This window comes from Saccopteryx leptura, chromosome 3 (assembly GCF_036850995.1).
Source record: "Saccopteryx leptura isolate mSacLep1 chromosome 3, mSacLep1_pri_phased_curated, whole genome shotgun sequence".
In the NCBI taxonomy this organism is placed as follows: Eukaryota; Metazoa; Chordata; class Mammalia; order Chiroptera; family Emballonuridae; genus Saccopteryx; species Saccopteryx leptura.
The window spans coordinates 300128001-300151131 of record NC_089505.1 but is presented as its reverse complement, the minus strand read 5'-3'; positions in this window follow the sequence as shown (position 1 = coordinate 300151131).

The following is a 23131-nucleotide window of genomic DNA, read 5'->3' as shown; positions in this document are numbered from 1 at the left end:
TAGCAACATAAGAATATTCTGCCTGGGGATATAATAACCCTTCACCTTTTTGAAATCTTAATACACACAAAATACTCCAAATTGTTAGAATATGAACACATAAAGAACAGGATGAAATCTGCATAGCTCCCAGAAACCCAACATAACATGCAACATATTTACAGAGTAACCTCATTAAACTTTTTTTTTATACAGACAGAGAGAGGGACAGATAGGGACTGACATACAGGAAGGAAGAGAGATGAGAAGCATCAGTTCTTTGTTGTGGCACCTTAGTTGATTGCTTTCTCATATGTGCAGATTGACCAGAGGGCTACAGCAGACCCAGAGACCCCTTGCTCAAGCCAGCAACCTTGGGCTCAAGCTGGTGAGCTTTGCTCAAACCAGATGAGCTTGTGCTTAAGCCGGCAACCTCGGAGTTTCGAGCCTGGGTCCTTCACATCTCAGTCCAATGCTGTATCCATTGTGTCACCACCTGGTCAGACCTCATTAAACATTTTAAAGTTTTCTTTTATTTTTTTATCTTATTATTGTTATATATAAACATAATTTAAAAATCAAGTAGCAGTAAAAGATTTACCTAGAAGTGATACCTTATTCCTGAGCTCCTCTCTCTCTCTCTCTCTCTCTCTCTCTCTCTCTCTCTCTCTAACAAATTCTTTTAGGAATTATCTGTGAATTTTTAAATAATATGCTACTACAATTGCCTCTCAGTTTATTCATTTAGTCAATGTCCTCTAAAATCCTGTTCTCTCAACTTATCTATTTTTAATAGAATAAGTAACCGGGGTTTGCATTACTCTAAGCATGTATAATTCACTTCAGAGCGAAGTGTCCTCTCTGAGATAGCATTCCTTTTCCTGAAATACATTAAGCTTTGCTGTCTGTAGCCTCTGGAAGCCTTCTTTCTAGAGCTGTGGGAAAATTGTGGGCTTTGAGATTAGTAAAGTCGCATTTAATGTTGGCTGTGTTATTGCTTGTGACCTTTCGTAGGGTACATGGACTTCAGAACCTCAGTAGTCATTTCTGGGTAAAGGGCATGTAAAGCAATAATTTTCTTGAAAAGTATCTATTATGAGTAAAAAGAAGTATGTGCACACATCTTCCCACAGCCCCGTCCACTATGCATTGTTTTGACCCTGACATCAAAACAATGAGATGAGAGAACTTAGAATTATTACCCCCGCTTAGAAGAGAACTGAGGCTCAGGAAGGTTAAGGGTGCCATCCAAACTGCCCAGTAGCAAAGGACTCAAGCCCAAGCTTTCTCATTAGCAGTTAAGTGTTGGAGACTACAAGCTGATAGGGTCCTATGGTTTATATTTTTGGGGGACAGAGGTGTGGGGAACTGGCAGTAAGCTGACAGGCTGCCCATCCCTTCACCTTACTTGCTTGATTAAATTGCTAAAGGCTAAGTTTTTCCCCACATCTCCATGTTAGCTGTGGTGCTGGATTGTTCATTCTCCTCCTATCCCCCATGTCCCTCAGAGAGATTGGAGGCAGTTTTCTTTTTATCCTTTGTTTTGTGTCCTTAAAAGGTGATGCATGGAGGAGGTTCTCTGTACTTGGGAGAATTCTTGGGTTGCCTTGGAAATGTGACTTTGTTTTAAAGAGCTCTTTGATTTGCTAATGACCTCACTTTGCCCTATAAATAAAGCCGTTTGGGGGTGGAGACCCGCTCATGCAAGCTAAAGGCTGCAAAGAGGCCTCCCGATCCCGTCCTTTTTCTCTTTGAGTTTATTTCTTCATTCTGCACCATTCTCACTCAGGACCTGGACAATTACTAGCCATGCTGGTCCCAGCAGTCAAGGGCTCTTAACTCCAAGGCATAAGGAGGCTTTGTCCAGCCAAATCATCAATAGTAAACCTCTGAAACAAAATTCAGCAATATATCCTTTTTCTTATTTAATTTGGGTTGCTGGTGGACTGCCCTGACATTCTTTTTCTCTGTTTCCTCAAGTCAGGAAAGACTCTAACAGAGGCAGTGTAAAAGATGTAAGGATTGGTACAGAAAGGTGCATGTTATAAACGTCTCCTGGATGGTAGACACTGGCTGTTTAGTTTGCTACCGTTGTCTACATACTTAAAATCTCCCCCGTGGCTCTGAACCTGAAGATGTGACCAAGCTATTGTTCTAACTTTGGTACTTTTCATTTTCTACATTGTCATAAGGTCAGCACATTTTCAGGCTAAATAACTTGAGTTCAAAAATAATTATTACAAATGCTGAAAATATTTTTTAAACCAATTATTTATAAGTTGGATAATAGGGTTATTAGTTTGGCTATAACCTTTTTCTATTTTTTCACCTTACCTTTATCAATGGGATTATCGGGAAAACTTGGAGAACTTTTATGAGCTACTAGAACCTCATTAGGCCATTCTGAAAATCTAATATGCATCAACCCCTTTTTGAGAATTCACTAATCTATATAAACTTTAATAACTTTTTCTTGGCCTTAATAACTTTTCTTTTGGCCTGCTTCCCTCAAAAATATTTTCATAGCCTCCTTAAGCAAGCAGTTATTCTCATGTTATATTTGTGTAAAAGTGAAGGTAAGTGAAATTAAGGAACTAATAAACAGTATAGCTACAGTTCAAATGTGGCACTCTTAATTCTAGGTAAGATAATTTTTGGATTCTACAATATTCACTTTGTCACTGATATTTGAAATAGTAAAATAAGTTCAATAGTATTACAAAAACAAATACATTAAAGAGGAAGAATTCATCACCACATTAAGAACTATAATTTTGAATGCTAAAAGATTCTAGATTTTGATACTGTGATAGAGAATAGCTTTATGGCCAGTATTCATGGCTGCTATCAAAGCCACCTGGCCAATGCAGGTTCAGGTTTGATCATAAAGAAACAATTGAGCCAAAAACTGGTGGTCCATTTTCACTTATTCTAGACTCTCACTTGGCAAGCGAGTAAAAAACACACACTGGGCTCCAAAACCCACTCATTCAGCACTCACAAAGCCACTGACTCATCTGAGTTTTCCTAGAATCAAAGGCTTCTACCTCACCAGTCTTAATCACCTCTGTTCTCCATCTTCTTCTCCTTCACGAACTGGCTTCTCCTTTCCCATTCCACCATTTTGGCTGCCTCCTTCACATGGCTTCCTGCCCTGCTCCAGCCTGGGCTCCTCCTCCCTACAAGAATGTGGCCACTCTCCCCAAATGGCCTACTAGCTTCACCTTTTAAAACCTTTTGGTGCAAAAGCTCTCCCCCAACACATTAGTATAACCACTTTCCTTCACAAGCAAGAAAGCAATTAATATTATCACCTAGGCGACGCCCATCCACATGGGCAGCACCATCTTTAACAAAGTGAGCAAAATATATCTTTTCTGCCTGACAATAGCAAAATAAAGAATATTGACCTCTGATTCTTGAAGGTCCTTGTCAATATGCCAACTAGATTGAACACCTCCAGTGATGAGACTTCAATGTTTTCTAGGAAAACATGTTGTGTCTTTGGACAACTTTGACTGTAAAAAACTTCTTTTTTCACATTGTGCTGGAGATGTCTTCCTGCAACATCCAGTCTTTTATCAATTTTCCCTCAGAAACAGCACAGAATGAATCTAGTTTTTCTTTTTTCCCCCCACAAGACAGCACTTTAAATATTTGAAAACAACTCTCGTGTTTCCCCTAAGTTTTTACTTTTCCAGTCTAAGTGTCTCCAATCTTTTCAACTATTCTTTTTATGACACGTTTTTACATTTTTTCACTCTTCTTTTCTCTTGTTCTGAATTATTTTTCCATTTAGCATTGTCTATTTTGAAATGTAGCACACAATTATATAAAACTAAAAGGAAAAGCTTACCAGTGTTTCATAGAACATAATTATCATCCCCTATGTTCTATACACTATACCTTCATTAATATATCCTAAGATCACATACACATTTAGGAAGAGCAATCACAGCACAGTGTTGACTCAACATCCTCATATTCATGTTACCAACCATTTCTGCATTCTGGCCTCTTAGTTTCTGTTCTCTTCAACTCCAGTGATAATTTCATTCTTTCCATCACTGTCACTCAATGTCATGATCACAAACTCGAGGTTATCATCACTAGATACTGTAGCACTGTTGAAATCTTAGTAGCAAACATTTTATTCCATCTCTATACATAATCTTACATGTTAACTTGCTCTAAAAACCCCAGTATTGGATTTTTTTAAACACTAACCCATTTATCTTACCTCTTTTCACAGCCAGAAATCCACACCTTTCTTTACTCCCCTCATTGTCCAATATAGATCTCATGCTCTGTGTAAAATCATTCCCTCAAAGTATCTTCAACTTCCTTCTTCCTCCCTTCTTTCATAATGCTCCCCTGGCCAATCCCAAAACTATATACACCCTACCATTTTCCTGAGTGCTGACCACAAAGTTACTGAAGTTCTCTGGAGGAAACCACCCAAGCTGACTACTTTACTTTACATTCATTATCACAAACCTCAGTTGAATGCCCAGTCCTTCCACACAATCATCCTGTTTCTTTAGGAGGCTAGTGTTTAAATTCCCTTCAACCACTATATCATACCTTACCTTTTTTTCTCTCAAACCTCACATAAATTTTGCTGCCCTTTCTGGCTTAACTATTGACATTATCTCATACTTTGTTGAGAAAATAAAAAAATCTAAAAGTCCCTCCCTGTCCTACATCAAGTCACAAATGACAGCTTATCTAGACCCTTTGTCTCTTTCTGATTATCCCTCTAGCATTATGAATAATGCTCATCATACAGTTATCACAACTTTCTCCATGTCTGCTGGATTCTTACACCCAGACTGTCACTTTTTAGGATTTTTCCTTAAAAATCAACACTTTCTTTGACATCGTAACTCTTTCCCGCCACCACTCCAGTATACCATTGTCCCCTTACAGAAACTTCTACAAATATTTGACTAAATATAATGTCTCCATGTCCTTTGCTTTCATTTTCTCTTCTAACTCTTCTTACCTACTATGTCTAAGTTATTTATTATCTTACTTTATGCATTATCTTGCCTTATCTATACCTTATCATACTAATCTAACTTATTTGCTCCTGGCTTCCCTGAAACTACATTTATCAGGATCTTCTATCCTTTCTAAATTGTCAAATCCAATAGCATTTCGATTCTTATCTGATTCTCTGTGATTCAACTGATGTTTCTCCTCATTGAAAAACTACTTTCCTCTCTTGACTTCCATGACCCCAAAACACCTGGTTTTCACCATCTTCATTGCCTACTCTTTGGTCTCTGTCACCTCTTCTTTCTCTTCCCAACCATAAATGCTAAGTTCTAATCTACTCACCCCTGAACTCTCTTTTATACTTTGACCAGACTCTCCTGAGATGGTCTCAAATATTTGCAAGGCTTCAGATGCCTTCTCCCTTGTGTGACTCATATGGCAGTCTCTAACTCACACATTTACTCTTGTATATGCATTGACTCTTCTACACCTCCACTGAAATATCTCACACTCATCTTTAAAATACATGGCCCATCTTGTATAATGGGGAGTAAGGTTGTTTAAAAGAGAATAAGGTAATGTATATAATTAATAAGGCAATTAAAAAGGATTAAGTAGCCTGACCAGGCGGTGGCGCAGTGGATAGAACATCAGACTGGGATGTGAAGGACCCAGGTTCAAGACCCCAAGATTACCAGCTTGAGCACGGGTTCATCTGGTTTGAGCAAGGCTCACCAGCTTGGACCCAAGGTCACTGGCTCAAGCAAGGAATTACTTGGTCTGCTGTAGCCCCACGGTCAAGGCACATATGAGAAAGCAATCAATGAACAACTATGGTGTTGCAACGAAAAACTAATGATTGATGCTTCTTATCTCTTTCCATTTCTGTATGTCTGTCCCTATCTATCCCTCTCTTTGACTTTCTCTCTGTCTCTGTAAAAAATAAATAAATAAATAAAATAGAAACGATTAAGTAAAAACTATATTTATTGAATGAATATTTTTTGAGCATGTACTATGAGCCAAAGACTGCACTGAGAGATACTGATGAAAAGTTAAAGAAAAGAATATATTTTTGCTTGACCAGTGGTGGCACAGTGGATAAGGCATCGGACCTGGATGCTGAGGGTCTTAGTTGGAAACTCCAAGATTACTGCTAGAGATGCAGGTTTACTGGCTTCTGTATGGGGTCACTGGCTTGAGTGCGGGATCATTGACATCATCCCAAGGTTGCTGGCTTGTAGCCCAAAGTCACTGGCTTGGCCTGAGTCCCCTGGTCAAGCATCTATGCAAAGAAATTAATAATAAAAATAACCTAAAATAAAGCAACTACAGATAATGTTTCTCATCTCTCTTCTATCCCTCTTTCCTATCTCTCTCTCTTAAAAAAAAATTCCCTAAATTTTTTTAGCACAATTTTTATGGCTTTTCAAACCATAACTTTGGAAGACATTCTCAATCCTTCCTGTTACCCATTCTTACTTTCCACACCTACACCATTAGCCAGTCTTGTCTGTTCTCCATTGATCTCTTTATTTTATTTATTTTCCTTTTCCTCACACTCTAGCACTTTTGAAATCATTGATTTGTTTATATAATTGTCTACTTGTTAATTTTTTATCTCCCCATCTTGGTAGAGCATAAGCTCCATGAAGTAGAGAATTTGTTCTTATTTTTAGAGAAAGAGAGATAGGAAGAGAGTGCAGGAAGGAGAGAAATGAGAAGCATTAACTGTAGTTGCTTCACTTTAGTATTTTATTTTATTATTTTATTTTATTTTATTTTATTGATTGTTTTTCAGACATGCCTTGATAAGGAAGAGGGGTGGTGCTCAAGCTGAGCCAGTGACCCCTTGCTCAAGCCACAGATCTTGGGTTCAAGCCAGCAACATTAGGATCAGGTTGATGTGCCCCGCGCAAGCTGGCAACCTTAGAGTATCAAACCAGGGTCCTTGGCATCCAGGGCCAAAGCTCAACCCACTGTGCCACCACTGGTCAGGCTCAGAATATGTTCTTCCCTTCATCTTTTCATCGGCAGCTCTCAGCCCAGTCCCTGACTCATAACACATGCTCAACAATTATTCATTCAATAAATGTAATTTTTACTTCATCCTTTCTAATTACCTTATTAATTACATACATTACTTTATTCCCTTTAAATAATCTTATTCTCCATTATACACATTAGTACACTTGCTTTCTTAATCTTTCAAGAGTAATTTATATGTAAAATTATTATATATTATTTTGTTTATTGGGTCTACCAAGTTTTTGATGGTTTCAAAATAGGCATTTGCTGTTTGCTTTTTTCCAAAGCTGTGATCAGAATGCTGCAAGTTCTCCCCTTTAAAATTATTAAAAGTTTTGAGTTGGGAAGACTCATAGAAAGAGCCTTGTAGACAAAGTTTGCCAATGAAAACACTCACCTTGAATGTGCCACGGGGTGTGTGTCTCTCAAGCTTGTCCACTGGGACTCTGTAAGAGATGTCACACATCTCATGCTAGCCTGTGTGCGTCATCATTTGGTTCCCCAGAGAGCTTGACTTGTTCTTTATGAATGTGTACTAGGTACTACTAGTTACAACTTTCTTATCTTTCTGAGGTGATCAATATTTGGGTTTTTTTTAGCTAATCTTTTCAGAACATTGCCAGGCATTACCACCAAAATAGCCATTCACTGGTTACCACCTTTCTGTTTCTCATCATTCAAACATTCAAGGGGAAAACTAAAAATAGATCAGAGGTCAATTCACACTGTAGTTAAATTATAAATTTATAGGAGATAAAAGGGATCTGCCTGGATTATCTTTGCTATGTCTTGACTTCCTCATACAGAGCCTACAAAGTCCAGGTAGGTCAACAAATGTTCAGATACATTTTTGAAAAAATTGTATAATCCCCATTACGAATCCATTTTAATTTTTAATAAACATCACAGTTCTATTTTGAACCTAGCTCGACTTCCTTGTGCTGACATGAATTGTAAGTGCAATTCTACTTGATTTTTTTTTCCCTCTGTCATAACATAGTAAGTGTGCTGCTGAGTGGGCTTAGACAAATTGAAGTGTAGCTTAGATCCACAGCACCAGAAAAATGCCAAGTAAATAAATATTTATAAACTTGGCAACTATTATTGTTTTTGTACTTTTAATGTTTTTTTTATGTCTAGACTAGACAATCCCACATTATTAAACTTTCTGTTAACCTTACTTTATTTCCGATTTGAATCCTACTTTCCTTTCCTGTCATTCCATCAAAAATCCCTGTTCAGAGTAAGGTTAAAACTGAAAATAAGAAAACATTAAGATCTTTTTAAAATTGGAAAATCAAAATTCAAACTGCTCCAAGCCTAAAATTCACAAATGTTAAAATTCTAAATCACCGGACTACAACAGGGAAGTGGCAGTTCTCTCTCCCTTTTCTAGCCGAATGGCAATTAGAGCTCTAACTAAAGGCACTGACCCTCTACAGTTTGCTCTAACCCTTGAACAGAAATGTAGAAACATGTGAGCTTGGCACTCTCCCTCAGTCATTATAGTTATTGTCCAATACTTCCTACCAAGCACCTAGATACCATGAAGGCATGGTGGAAATGCATGCCTGGGCATATTTGTCAGGGGCTGTGGAAACGTTCAAGAAATTACCAGTGACTTTAGAGTCAGTAGTAGCAGAAGAAAACCCAGTCTGGTTTTGAATAATAATGTTCTTAAAAGACTGCATTATATTGCATAAAAACTGAACTCGGCCTGACCAGGCTGTGGCGCAGTGGATAGAGCGTCGGACTGGGATGCAGAGAACCTAGGTTCGAGACCCCGAGGTCGCCAGCTTGAGCGTGGGCTCATCTGGTTTGAGCAAAATCCCACCAGCTTGAACCCAAGGTCGCTGGCTCCAGCAAGGGGTTACTCAGTCTACTGAAGGCCTGCGGTCAAGGCACATATGAGAAAGCAATCAATGAACTAAGGTGTTGCAACACGCAATAAAAAACTAATGATTGATGCTTCTCATCTCTCTTCGGTCCTGTCTGTCTGTCCCTGTCTATCCCTCTCTCTGGCTCACTCTCTGTCTCTGTAAAAAAAAAAAAAAAAAAATTTAACTCGGTCTACAAAGGCACTCCAGAACTTAGAAGTTCATTAGAAAAGGTATCCTACAAAAGTACCTAGATATTAGGGTTTAGACAGGACACTAGTCATATATGTCCTTATAGAATAAAACAAACATTTGTGACATTATTTGATTAAAAAAATATAGCAAAAAATAAGGCAATATTAGTTTAAGAACAATCTGATGAAGCCAGGAGTTTTTATTTAGGATCTATTGCTCCCGATGGATCACTGCAGTAATAAGTATTTTAAATAAGCATTTGGTTTTCATGTGCCATCATTAGAAAGTCTAGAGTAAGGGAAAAGTTGCAGACATTGTGGTTTTTCTCAAAGAGCTGTGCTAGTGACTAACCAATAAAATGAAATAGGATATCTTTCAGAGATATTTTGGGTTCCTGTTTGATAAATATATGATATATACAACATATTTGTATATATATACATAAATCAGTATTTATGAAACAGGAACAGTGGATGCATTATAGAAATTAAATGTAAGCTGCAGATGTGTTTCACAGCTTATAACAAAACACTTATACAGATTTTATTTAAAATAAACTTTATATTTTCACTTTTGAGTACCTATACTGAAAAACATAAAATGAATCCTTTTAACTGAAATCCTTAAGCCTTAGATTACTGTCAGAAAATATCTAGTAAAGCATACTTGATGAGAGTCTTTGTCAGCAACTGATGATTTGGTTGAAATAGTTTGCTTGTTTTTAATAACATTTGTCAATTAACAGATGCCTGAGAGCAACTAATACCTCTGTGACTCAGTAATAAAATAAAACTTCTTACACTATGCTACCGTCATGTCTTTGTGGAGTTGTCTCAGTTATTAGAATTAAAGTGGTAGAGATGCAATAGTAATAACCAGTATTTATTGAGCAACTAGTATGTGCCAGCCATTTTGCTAAGCATACCACATACATTACCTCTAATCCCTACAACAATTTTGCAGGCTAGGTACTAATCCCACATTTCACAGATGAGGAAATTAGGCCTCTGTGGGCTTTGGTAATTGGCTAAATCAGCATAAGAGTAAGTTTCAGAATCAGGATACAAGCACAAGTCCATCCGTAGTAAAGAGAGTGTGCCTAAATACTAAGCTTTGCAGGCTTCCATTAAATAAGAGTCAAGGACTCACTCTCCATGTCACCTTTGAAGGTGTAACCCATGTTATATGTCTTTGTCTCTCCAGAGTCAGGCACAGAGACCAGATCATCAGAAGTGCTGTGAGTGGATGATAAAATGAATATGCCAACTGCATAGACAACTAAAACTGTAATTTTGTTCTCTATATTCCTAGCTGGCTTCCAGCCCATTCATTCCATTTATGTAATGAAATGTTACCATGCGTGTAAGCAGTTGTTTTGTCCTGGAGAAGCTTTGCATATCAATTTAGCAAATTGGAACAGGAATGATATCTGAACTCTAAAAAAAAAAAACAATTATACTTAATTTTAAGGTTTGCTCCTAAACCTATATCAATCTCAATGTTTTTGAACTGCAATGAAGAAGTAAAAGCCTAAAGAAATAAAATTTTTTGGTGCAGAGAGTCTCTGTTTTAGACTCAATTAAGAAATGCTTCTTCATTTTTCTAGAAAGAACTTAAAACTTTTACTACATGTTTGAGTCAACACTGATTATTATTTACATAACTGACACATAAATACACAGACATGATAATGAATAAAAGCTCATAGTTCAAATCTAAAGAGAAGGGGTTATGGCCAAATCATCTCTTGTATATAATTTTAATTTATTTCACTACACACCCGTTATTGTTATCTTGATGAGGGACCTAATGTCGTTCCAGAAAGTGATGAGATATATTGTTTTTAATGATCTAATATTTACTAAAGGACTTCTCTAAACCAGAATATTACCAAATTATAGCTAATCCTCAACAACTCAGAACATGAATATTGTTAATCATATTGTACAGAAGAGGAAACATCAACTCAGTGAAATGTTATTTATTTTAGAAACACCCACAGCCAAACCCAGGACTTGTACTCGAGTCTATCTACAAAGACATAATATTTTGTAGAGAAGTCTTAACCTGAGGTCCATGGTCCCCAGAGTCAAGGTAATAGGTTCATACATGGCTTTAGGGCTAACCCCTTCTAAAATTTTATGTAAAACAATATGTATGTATATGTACTTTCTTAAGGATTGGTAATCATTTTACCTAGATTGCAAGGGGTTCCTGGACCCAGAATATCACAGGAACCATTTGTCCTTTTGCTTTCTGTCTCCATGCTTGCAGAATAGATGAGTGACTCTGTCCACCGTGCAAGCGCTAAAAAGGGATTCCAGAATCCTCCCATCTACCCAGCTGCAGGCTTAGCTGAGATCAAGAAAGCAGAACTAAGGGAAATGAAAGCAGTACCATGACAAGTGAGAGGATGGGATTTGTCTTTATGGTGAAAGTGGAAGAAGAAAGAGTCTAGAGAGAGCAGAGAGGGGTGGCAGACCCAGGCAAAGGCTCAGAATCCTTCTAGCAGCAGGAGCAAGGGGGAACTCACAGAGATGGACGTGAGAACAGCAGCAAAGAGATGTGGTAGCACAGTGTTGTGAAAAGTACAGGTGAAGTCTTGGTGAAAACATCCAGAAAACTGAGCAAAGCCGTAAGAGAAATAAACATTAGAGTGCTCACAATTGTACAAGTTGCAAGAAGATGCCAGTGGAGATAGGCCTGAGGTAGTGATCTGGCATTTTTGGATTCTTACCAGAGAAGAAAAAAGGATGAGATATCAAAGTTAAACTGATACTTCCACAGTTCATGAATATTCAATAATCATACATGTGCATCTTAGTTTATTAAATTAATTGACCTAAGTAACTGGAGTTAATAGAAGCATTAGGGCAATAGGTATCAACAAACTCACATTAAAATGATGATTCGTTATAAAGGTCAAAATGCTCTTTCAAATATTACCTCATTTGACTTTCAGAGAAAACCCTGGATGTAAGCCCTCACCTTACTCTCATCCCAGAAGATACCATTTTCTTCCAAGTCTGGAGTCCTACTAATAAATCTACTTCCTCTCGAAAGCTGATGTTCTGCACCAGTTTTCAGATTGATCCTAATTTGAGGTAGAAAGTTATTTTATTGTTTCGGCTCCTTTACACACAGGCCTTACCATTAAATCAACAGTAAAATGCCTAAGACAACACTCAGGGCTTCTTCAGTGCTCCCTAAGGCATTTATCCTAAGGTGCATCATTGGGATAAGAGGGTCTTGGGCTCAAGGTCACTGCAAATGCACGAGTTTTATGTGACTCAATAGGTTTCTTCATCAGTCTCTAGTATAGATGGTTTATTTATTGTCTAGGCCCAGAATGACACTGCTTCACTCCTGGGAGCCCCCACATCAGTTATGGGAACACTGCCTCCACCGTAAACCGGTGTTGGGAATCTTTCTTCGCCATGGTGATGGCTTTCTCAGCCGCTCACTGCCTACCTACCTGTCTGGCCTATTTGCTGTGCTTCCCTGGGAACAACCTTTTTTTAATTCTTCTTTTCCAAGGGAAAGGAGGAGAAATAGAGAGACAGACTCCTGCATGCACCCCTACCAGGATTAACCTGGCAACCTTCATCTAAGACCAATGCACTGCCCATCTGGGGCCATGCTAACAATCAAGCTATTTTTAGTGCCTAGGACAGAGGCCATAGAGTAATCCTTAGCATCCGGGGCTGATGCACTCAAACCAATCAAACCATGGCCGTGGGAAGGGAAGAGGGAGAGAGTGAGAAGAAAGGGAAGGAGGAGGGGTGGAGAAGCAGATGGTCACTTCTCCTGTGTGCCCTGACCAGGGATAGAACCTGGGACATCCATATACTGGGCCGACACTCTATCACTGAGCCAACCAGCCAGGGTCTGGGAATCTCCTTCCACAATAATCTGCTACTGCCTGTTTGATAGACCAAGTCCAGTAGCCGTGCTAACTCTGGGCCTCCCTCTTTGGCCCAGCAGGCTGGACTGCCCAGTGGTTTCAGTGTCTGGGTCATTTCCCTCAATATTCAGGCAGCTCAGGAGCTGACAGTTGAAAAGGAAGATGGGAAAGTGAGTTCGCGAAGGGATGAGGGTGCCCAGGTGAATTCGAGCAGAAGCTAAACTAAAAGAGGCTTAAAATGAATATTTGGGGATACATGTGGCTGAACGTAGCTTCTTGGTGGTATTGGCACAATGAATTTGCTTGTCGGACCCCCTTTTCATAGATCATACTAGGGATATTGATTGTGGTCAATGTCTAAGTTAATACAAATGGTGAAGGTTGAACAAGTCATTATTTTTATTATTTATTTGTATTATTTTTATTTTGTTTTTGGACAAACAGCTTGTTCATAAAATATGCAGGAGGAATGTTATTATTATTTTTTTAATAGAAAAAACTTAGGCGCAGTTTTCTCCTCCAGCCTGCTGGGTATTCCCATGACTGCCTCCTTCCCCCACATCTCGGTCTCGGGGCCAGAGCCCAGAGGTCAGCTGTCTCCAGGTCAGATGGAGAAAATGGGAAAAAGCTGCCATTTCCTAACAACTTCTACTGTCGGAACACAGGAATTTGTAACCCTGCTAGTTAAGAATTTATAGAATAGTTAATAAAGAATATTATAAGTTTGTGCTTCAACTGGGGTTACAGCCAGAAGTGAGTTATCGTCTACCTAATTAGTTAGGCTTAGTCATTTTTAATGCTTGAGCCAAATTACTGCACATACAATTCAACTATTAATATGACGAAGAACTCGAGTGGCCTATAAATTTATCTCTAAAATTGTTTACGGACCTACTAGCTATTTTTCCCAATGTGGGCTAAGAAGGTTTTACTCAGTGGTTTTTGTTTGATGGATTCAGAGGGCTAAAACAATGTTAGGGTTTATTGTTTGACTGGTTATTTTTCCACTTTTACCTTTGAAAGAAAAACAAGACCATTTTTTTCTGTCAACCACCAAGAACACCAGCATAAGTATCCAAAATTATATTTTTAAAGGCATCCTTTTAGTTGTACTTACAATTGAATTTATTTCCATTGACTTTCCTTACCTGAGGTGAAATGAAATTGTTATTCCCATGTGGAATATATCAATTTTTTAATAATTCCCATGAAAATGAACTTTCTAAGATTATCTTTTTATCAATAGTTAAATTATGTTATTTTTTAATTGGACTGTAAGTCACAGCCTCTAGCTTCCCAGAATTGTAATGGTGTTGAATTAATTTAAAGAGACTCAGAGGAACCAGATATGGAAGGCTGTCACCATGATAATTTAGTTTTATGATTAGATCATGGAAAACATTGTAGAATGCTGAAGGGATTTTTTTTTTTTAACCCTTCTGTTTGGAAAGAACTTGTATCTATTTTGTCTCCAAAGACACACATCTTTGGAGAGATTTCTAAACCTGTAGAAAATTCAATAAAATAAATGTCACGATAAAAATAACAGAGACGACCATGTCAAACACATACAATTTATGATTATTAAAGGAATGGAAAACACACACACACACACACACACTCACACAGGCATAAGCAGTGCATACAATGAGCTACAGTAAAAGTATCCATTGGAAGGCAGTGTTATTTGAGAGTTTTTCTAATATGCTTTGTGTAATAAATAACAGATATTTCAGAATGGGTAAAATAATTTATTTGAATACTGTAATTATTTACATAGTTTAAAATTGGCATGTCTAGTAAATAATTCTGGCGTCTTTCTTTTGAGAGTTTTTAATATTCTTTTGCCCAAGAATTTGCTCAGAGAACAGAGAAAGTACCACTTGTGAGCACGTGACTGCTGGGAAGGCAAAAACTGTTCTGATGTTAAAGAAGTCTTTTCAGGTTTCACACAAAAGCACATACGTTGGGCCTATCAAAGCACCACACAGTAGCATACACAGCTTTGTTTAAAAATATTGATGAAAAACTAGATAAAAGGGTGCATGGGACCTCTCTGTGTTATCTCTTACAATTGCATGGGAATCTATAATTATCTTAAAACAATAGTTTTAAAAATTCATTAGACAATGGTAACATTTTGGCCATCTGTATGTCACTCAATACAGACATATAGTGAAGTATTTAAAATATATGTCCTGGACAACGAAACAGAACCTGCTCTAATTCGGTGATTGCGTCAGCATTTTGGGGTAATGATTCAGAGCAACTCAGTATTAATTTTTAATGATCGTGTGCGGGGGAAGGGGAGAGTTCTATACAGAGATAGAAGGCTGCTTTCCTACATTTGTTAAATTAATTCATGATGGTAGATTATTTGTAAACTGTAAGAAAATGGAGGGGGGAAAAAAGCCTTCTTTAAATACATCAGTCACAAGAGCCGGGGAAAGGAGAATGCAGTCCTTTTATTTGATGGGATGAAAAAGCTAATAATGTATGACAGTAAAAAGGCAGAGGCTTTTAACGCTTTTTTTTAACCTTACAAAAAAGGTCAACTCTGATCTGGAAATGAGAACAGCCAACACATGGGAAAGGAGGGCAAGAAGCCAAGTGGGAAGCCGAGGGAGCTGGTGGCGAGCTCACTCAGACGGCGTTGCAGCCCCTGGCACAGTGACCTCGAGATTCTAAAGGCGTGGGCTCATCCTCTCTTGACCGATTTGGGCCTTTTGGGGGGCAGGGAGAGAGGAGAAGGGACAGACCAATAAAAGACTGGCAACAATACCAAGACCAGAAAAGGGACAATGCTTCATCTTGATTTAAACACAGAGGAAAAGAGAAAACTTATGCATCCAGCAGGCTAGTTCCATTTTTGGTGAAGAAAGGACGAGGATAATATTTCTGCTTCCAACACAATGGCTAATGTACTTAATCTGTAAAAGTCTTTGACAGTGTTTATGGAATGTTCCCTCTGTGCCTGGCCCTGATGTGGAGGAGAGCCCTCATTTCATAGATGTGGAATATGAGGGGAAGAAAAACTTGCCTGTGGTCAGCCAGTCACTCAGCACTGACAAGGATTTGAATCCAGACCCATTGACCCCAAAGCCTCACCCTTTCCATCAAGAGACCAGCCCTGAGGACTCTGGCTTTTGTTAGCACCTTTAACTAATTAAAATATTGTCAAATTCACTTGAAATAAAAAAGCAAGTTTACTTTTTTTTTTTAAATCCCCAAACTAAGAGTTTAGTTTAAACTACATTCTGTTACAAAGCAAGAGTCCCCAGGAAGACAATTCAATGATTCACCATGTTATATATTTTTTTAAAAAAGTGATAGAGGCTGTGTTATTTTCAGTTCAAAACAAGAGTAGGATCCCTGCCCTGTCATGGACCAGCTGGTGACCCTGGGCAGTCCCACCACCACACTGAGTTTCCACTTTGTTACACAATAATGGGCAGTAACATTGGTTCTTACTTCAAGACTCATAAGAATTAATGAGATAATTAATATATGTAAAGTACTTAGCACAGTGTCTGAAAGGTAATGGGTTTAGTAAATATGTTCAAATAATCTTTATGATTGATATAAGTTAGTGATATAATGTTGAACAAATAGGTATAAGCTTTGCCAACTAGTTGATTGATATTAAAATACCCATATACGCAGCTCTGTAAACATTGCCATAGGTGTACTTTTCTTTTTAAGGCAATGCAACATCTAACTATAAGTACCTAACCCAGTACTATTTAGATATTTCGATTTCAGGTTGATGAAAATAATTCAGTAGATTTAAAAGTGCTTGGCTTTCCAACTATCACACTATTATTCACTCCCGGAAGCTTATTTCTTACTGCAAATAAGACTTCTCTTACACAGTGTAAGCCTGTACCTCATGATAGCCCCCACCTCCATTCAACTATTTGCTTCTCATCCCATATGCTCTGTCTTTAGAAATGCCAGCAACAACCAAGGAGCTGTGGGAAACTCTAGACCTCTCCTCATTTTTCCCACTGATATTTACTATTTCTGTTTGTATAGCCATGGTCTTAAGTTATGGCTTATGTCACTTTTCATGTCAGTGTCCATGCAGCCAACTGCTGTTCATGTCAGATTCACACAGTCAGTCCATTCTCCTGGGTTATTAGAGAGCTCATTCTCACAGGCAGACCTGATGGTGCCACACCTCTGCTTAGGTCTTTAAATGCTCTATTTGTTTTGAAGATAAAATCTAAATCCCTTAGTATGATACAAGGGACTCTTCATGGTCACACCCCAGTCTCAGGCCCGAACTTTTTTCTCTGCTAAAGAACAGTTCTGAACTTTTTACACTGTCTCTGCTGTCTCCACTCTTCTTCTTCAGACACGTTTCCCACTGCAGTTATTTGTTCAATGTAGCAAATCCTTCAAAAAACCAAACTCATACATCTCCCCATCAGATTCCAACAGTTTCCCACATATGAGTTAGGCGCACCTCATAACACCTCCATGAATTCTCCCCGTTACACTTTCTTCCCTGTCCTACAATTCTATATACGGCAGCAATTTCAAGTTCTGCTGGCATGGGCCACTCCTGCTTCACACCTTCCAGCCAGAGGAAGATGTAATGGTGGGTGCACCAGGCGCGCGCCCTGGGTCCCGACTTCTGAAGGTCCCTGCAAAACACCGACTTTACACTTTTTTCTAATGACACCAAGTTTGCTTTAATATGTACAAGTTTAACATTAATAGTGAATAATATCTTTTATTTATTTAAAAATATGGTTAACATGTATTTTTATTTTCCTTGTCTCTCTTTTTTTCAAGGGGCCCAATATTTTCATCTGCACCCTTAACCGACCTTAATCCACCTCTGCTTCCAGCGGTTTTCTATTCAAGAGAGAACAGAGTCCTTCCCATGGCCTCCAAAGCCCCATTTGTCCTAGCCCCTGATGCTCTCACCTCTGGATCACTGCTTCAGCCCAGCCCACTCTTCACAACCCTGTGAGTGGTGCTCCCTACCCAGCCTGACCTGCCTTTCTCCATGTCCCATTCTCACAGCCGTGAAAATTTCCCCCTGAGCTTTTGCATGTCTGACACCTTCTCATCATTCATGTCATCATGCAGCTATTGAGGTCTCTCTGAGTGGTTCTCTAATGCTGCTCTCCACTCCCAGTCACCCTCTTTTTCACAGTGCTTATCCCTCTCTCGTCGTATGTTTCTTTGTTTCCCTGTGTGTTCTATAGTTGGTCTCCCCACTAGAATATGAGCTTTATGTCATTTTGTTCACTTCTGTATATCAGTGTCCAGAAAAGTGTTAAACACATAGAAGTTCACCCACTTCACTGTTTTATGCCCAAGGAAAAGTTACATAATTGCTGATTAGAATCAACTGTCATTCCCAACTATGTCAAAACTATTCATTGCCTATTGACAGAACATAGCCACTATAACTATGGAAGATTTTCACATGGCAAAAGTATGACCTATCTGGAGAAATATAAACAATGAGATGAAATGACTTGCCAAATCAAGATCATTAAATTGAAGGTCAAAAGCAGAAGGCAGTGTGTAGGCGTTTATGGCAGAATGCTAGCAGTTTCAATCCGTTCTTTCATTCATGCTGCATGAACACTTGTGGCTGGAAGGTGTCTAGAAGGAACTATAGCTTTTGTGTGCCCATGCAGCAAGGCCTGGTTAGATGACTTGTTTTTAGTCATTGGACGGTAGGCTGAGTGTTGTCACTGCCTCTGGCCACAGTATGTAGAATGTGGGTTTGTCTCCCACACCATTTGCCTCCTGCCACCAGCAGGAAGCAGATGACAATGACGAGAAACCAAGTGATGTCAGAGACAATGCAGAAAAAGTCCAGCCCCAAAGCACCACGCAGAGATAACACCTCAGGGACCATTGCAAAGTGAAGAACCATTGGCTCATTCTATTGGAGCCATTATCCATTGTGCTTCCTTTTATCCCTACATTCCAGCCTCTAGACTAACTTTCCTCAGGTTCCCCAGTATTTCTGGACAAGTTCTACACTTCCCATTGATCAGTCTAGGCGTATGCAATACAAGTTTATTCATCTTGACAGAGGGCCAGTTCATCAACATTTATAAATATTTCTTCAATCTGAAGGCAGAGGCTTATGTCAGCTAAAAGAAAAATAAACAACTGTTATGAACAGCAGTGAAAGAGCATTAGATAAAATCAAGACAAAAGGGACCATGCAGCTAGGTTTTCTGTGTATTCATTTGTATGTGAAGCACATCTCTTCTTGCCTAATGACCATAGCAAATAGCTAGAGCAAATAAAATAAATTAATTCATAAAGTGTTTGTGCTTTTAAAAATTCTAAGTTCTGCTTTTAATGCTTTTTAAGACTTTTTTTTTTTTTACTTTTTATGATTCCCATCCCAATTTTTTTTCATGAGCCTTGAGTTTTACCTGGATTATTAAATTTAGTTTCATGTGATGAGACCTCTTGTACTTTCTTGAGAATAAAGGTGTAAAGAAAGAAAAATTAAATGAATCTGCTAGGATCTTTTTTTTTAAATTTGAAGTAAACTTAACCCAATATTCTTAGATAATGTGTATACACAGTTTTAATTCTTCTTTAATCTACTTATATCAAAATCTCTGCCATAGCAATTCAAATCCACAAATATTATCTCTGTCGTGTAATACTACTCCTGATCAGGAAAATAACTGATGTCCGAGTTTTGGTTCTTCATTTTGATTGGGATGGGTTAGAGGACCAGGGGTTAGAACAAGAAACCCTGAGGTAAGCTAAGCACAGGCTCCTATAGAACAGATTGGGCTGTGACCCAGGCCAACTCCACTTCTGATCCCCTTCCCCAAAACGAACTTAACACACCTGATAACCACCTGTCTCCTTCCTCACTCCACCAAGAAACTCTCTTGAAAACTACATTCCCAGATCAAACACCACATTTCACGGGAACTTTTCAAAGTGTTGGTAATGAAAAAAACGATTTGTTGTTTACCCTATTAAATTGTAGTTTGTCTCTGTTTTTGTTGTTGTCATATGTTTATTTATTTGTTTGTCTTAACTTCCTATGTTATGTCAGGAAATCTGGGAACCAAAAGTGACAGAGAGAGAGACAGATAGGGACAGATAGGCAGGAAAGGAGAGAGATGAGAAGCATGAATTCTTCATTCGGCTCTTTATTTGTTCAATGATTGCTTTTTCATATGTACCTTGATGGGGGGGGGGACTATAGCAGAACGAGTGACCCTTGCTTAAGCCAGTGACCTTGAGCTCAAGTTCGTAACCATGGGGTCATGCTTATGATCCCATGCTCAAGCCAGCAACCCTTTGCTCAAACTGGTGAGCTCGTTTTCAAGCCGGATGAGCCTGTGCTCAAGCCAGTGACCTCGGGTTTTCAAACCTGGGTCCTCCGTGTCCCAGTTTAATGTTCTATCCACTGCGCCATCGCCTGATCAGACCAAAAGTGTTTTGTTTTCTATTACTGCAAACTAGGTATAATTTCAAACACTGCACTCAGTATAAAAATGTTGCAATAACAGAATTATTTAAAGTGCCATATTGTATATCTAAATGTCTGTTGCTCTGGGAAATGACAGACTTTTCATATTATAATATATATTGATTATTAACCAATGCTAAGTGTTTTAATGGCTGCTATTTCAAATTATAATTGCTACCTGAATATATTCATGGAATTTAGATTGTTTTTATATCTAAAATTGCTCTTTATTGTTATATTCTCTAGCTATCCAGTATTGTTGTCATATCTGTGATTTTTTGTTACATGAAAATAAATTACTGAATAAGTATTATAAAGACAACTACAGCAATAACAGAAATTACTTTAAGAAAACTTCAGAGGACATTTGTCTGCCAGAGGGGATCAAAACTATATAATTCTATACAGACACATATTTATATAAAGATAATATGTAGTTGAATGTGTGAGCTGGAACAAATTACCAAGTGACTGACACTAGTGATACTTTACAAATGGACATAAGTAGTGATGGTCAGAAGGTTTGATTTACTTCATACTAATATAGTCTACTTTAAGGAAAAATATTTTTAGACAAAAATCTCACCATTGGCTCTCAGAAAGATATACCTTGTTCTTGTCGACCTGGGCTCAAGTTTAACACTCTTTGGAGCTTCAGGTATAATATACTAGTCCCCAAATAGGTATTATTTGTCAATCCCCAAGTCTTGGTCTGTACTGTGCTCACATTTCTTAACCCTGCACTCAGGCAGAAGGGCATTACTGGAGAAGTCCAGAACTGTGGGCAATCAGACTTCACTAATGAGTTTATGTCACCTAATTTAACTGACCAATTGGTACTTTTGGGCAGACTCTTATTACAGAAATCATTTTCTGTACTTTGTTTTAGATTCTCAGAATTGTCCTCAGATCCCCAACTCGTTCCAATCCCCTGGTTCTCAAAGAAGAGGAAGAACTGTTGATGAAAGCATCCTGGACACTAGGAAACAGCCCTACTGGGCCTCTCTCTCTGGCTCCCCTCTCACGTGGGTTCAGAGACAGGAGGCCAGGCAATAACCACCTCAGCTTTTCATGCATTCAGGAAGTCAGTCATGTGTATATGGCCCACTAAACCATCAGCCAAGCTCTCAGGAGGGTTAAGGATGAATAAGACCTGGTACATAAATCAAGAGTTTTATACTCTATTGAGAGAAACTTGCAAGTAAATAATAGCAATGCAATGCAGCAGTTTTTAAAAAAATAGGTATAACCCTGTGACAAAAAGGGGAATGCAGGGGGAAACTAAATTCAATATTGTCAGGGCTATAAGGAAACCATGCAGGAAGAATTCTTTTTAATTACTTGATGTTTGATTTTGAAAGATACTTAGAATTTGGGCACAAGGTTTCAAAAAAAATAATGGTGGTGAGGAGAGGTAGATTCAAGTCATTTTAGGTAAAAGAAGTCAGAGTATGCAAAGAACACCATCCTCAGGAAATACCGGAGGGGGTTGGGTGGAGAGAACAGTGGTGAGAAATGATGCTTCCAGGGCTTTTCAAGCTGTGGGGAGTGGGAAACTCTGCCATGCAACAGACTCTGCTTTCCCCTATGGCAGCAGGAAGCCAGTCAATGTGTTCTGACTTTCAGAGAAGGAACAGACTGATGGAGAATGGGCTGGAGTGGAGGGAATCAACCAGCCATCTTCCAGATAGCAGAGTGCTTACATTGCTCATTTATTCAGCAAAACAGCCTTTCCTGAGCATTTGTTGGGAACTAGGGATGAAGCTGCGGACAGAAATAAAAACACTGACCTGCTTGACCAGGCAGTGCACAGTGGATAGAGCATCAGACTGGGAAGAAAAGGACCCAGGTTCAAAACCCTGATGTTGCCCGCTTCAGCACGGTCTCATCTGGCTTGAGCAAGGGGTCACTCGGTCAAGACACATATGAGAAAGCAATCAATGAACAACTAAGGTGCTGCAATGAAGATGCTTCTCATCTCTCTCCCTTCCTGTATGTCTGTCCTTCTCTCTATTTCTCTCTGTTTCTGTCACAAAAAAATAAATAAATAAAACAAAACACAGTCCTGTCCTCAAGGAGTGCACTGTCTGGTGTGCGGGGTGGGGGGCAGAGAAGGAGGAGGAAGGGGCAGCTTAATAAACAAAACAATTAGAATATCATGTGACATGAGCTTTAATATAATGTTGATGGAGAATAGAAACATAGCTCAATGTAAAACAGATTTGGAGAAAGGCTATGTATTCAGTATGAGGTTAACTGCCTATGGCGTGTCTGCACAGACCCAGCTAATACTGTTTGGAATAGAGGTCTGAATCTTGGACAAGGTATCTGGGCTAGAGAGGTGGATTTGGCTGCCATGCATGTGCAAGTGACTGCTGAAGGCATGGGTGTGGGTGACAGCACTTTAAATAGGAGATAGGATTACAACTGAAGAAAGAGGAGAATGGAATCATTAGAATCTTTTTAGAGTAGAAAATATAATCCTTCTTCAAAATATCCACAGTCCTTTCCTACTGGTTATGTCTCTACCAAATATATCCTGAGGGATTCCTGACTCATTACTGCAAAGTCTGACCCTGGGACTTTCTCTGGTCAATGAAATGTGAATACGAAAATATTAGCCTCTCTGAGCCAAACTTGAGGATCTATAACCTGATTCTGTCCTTA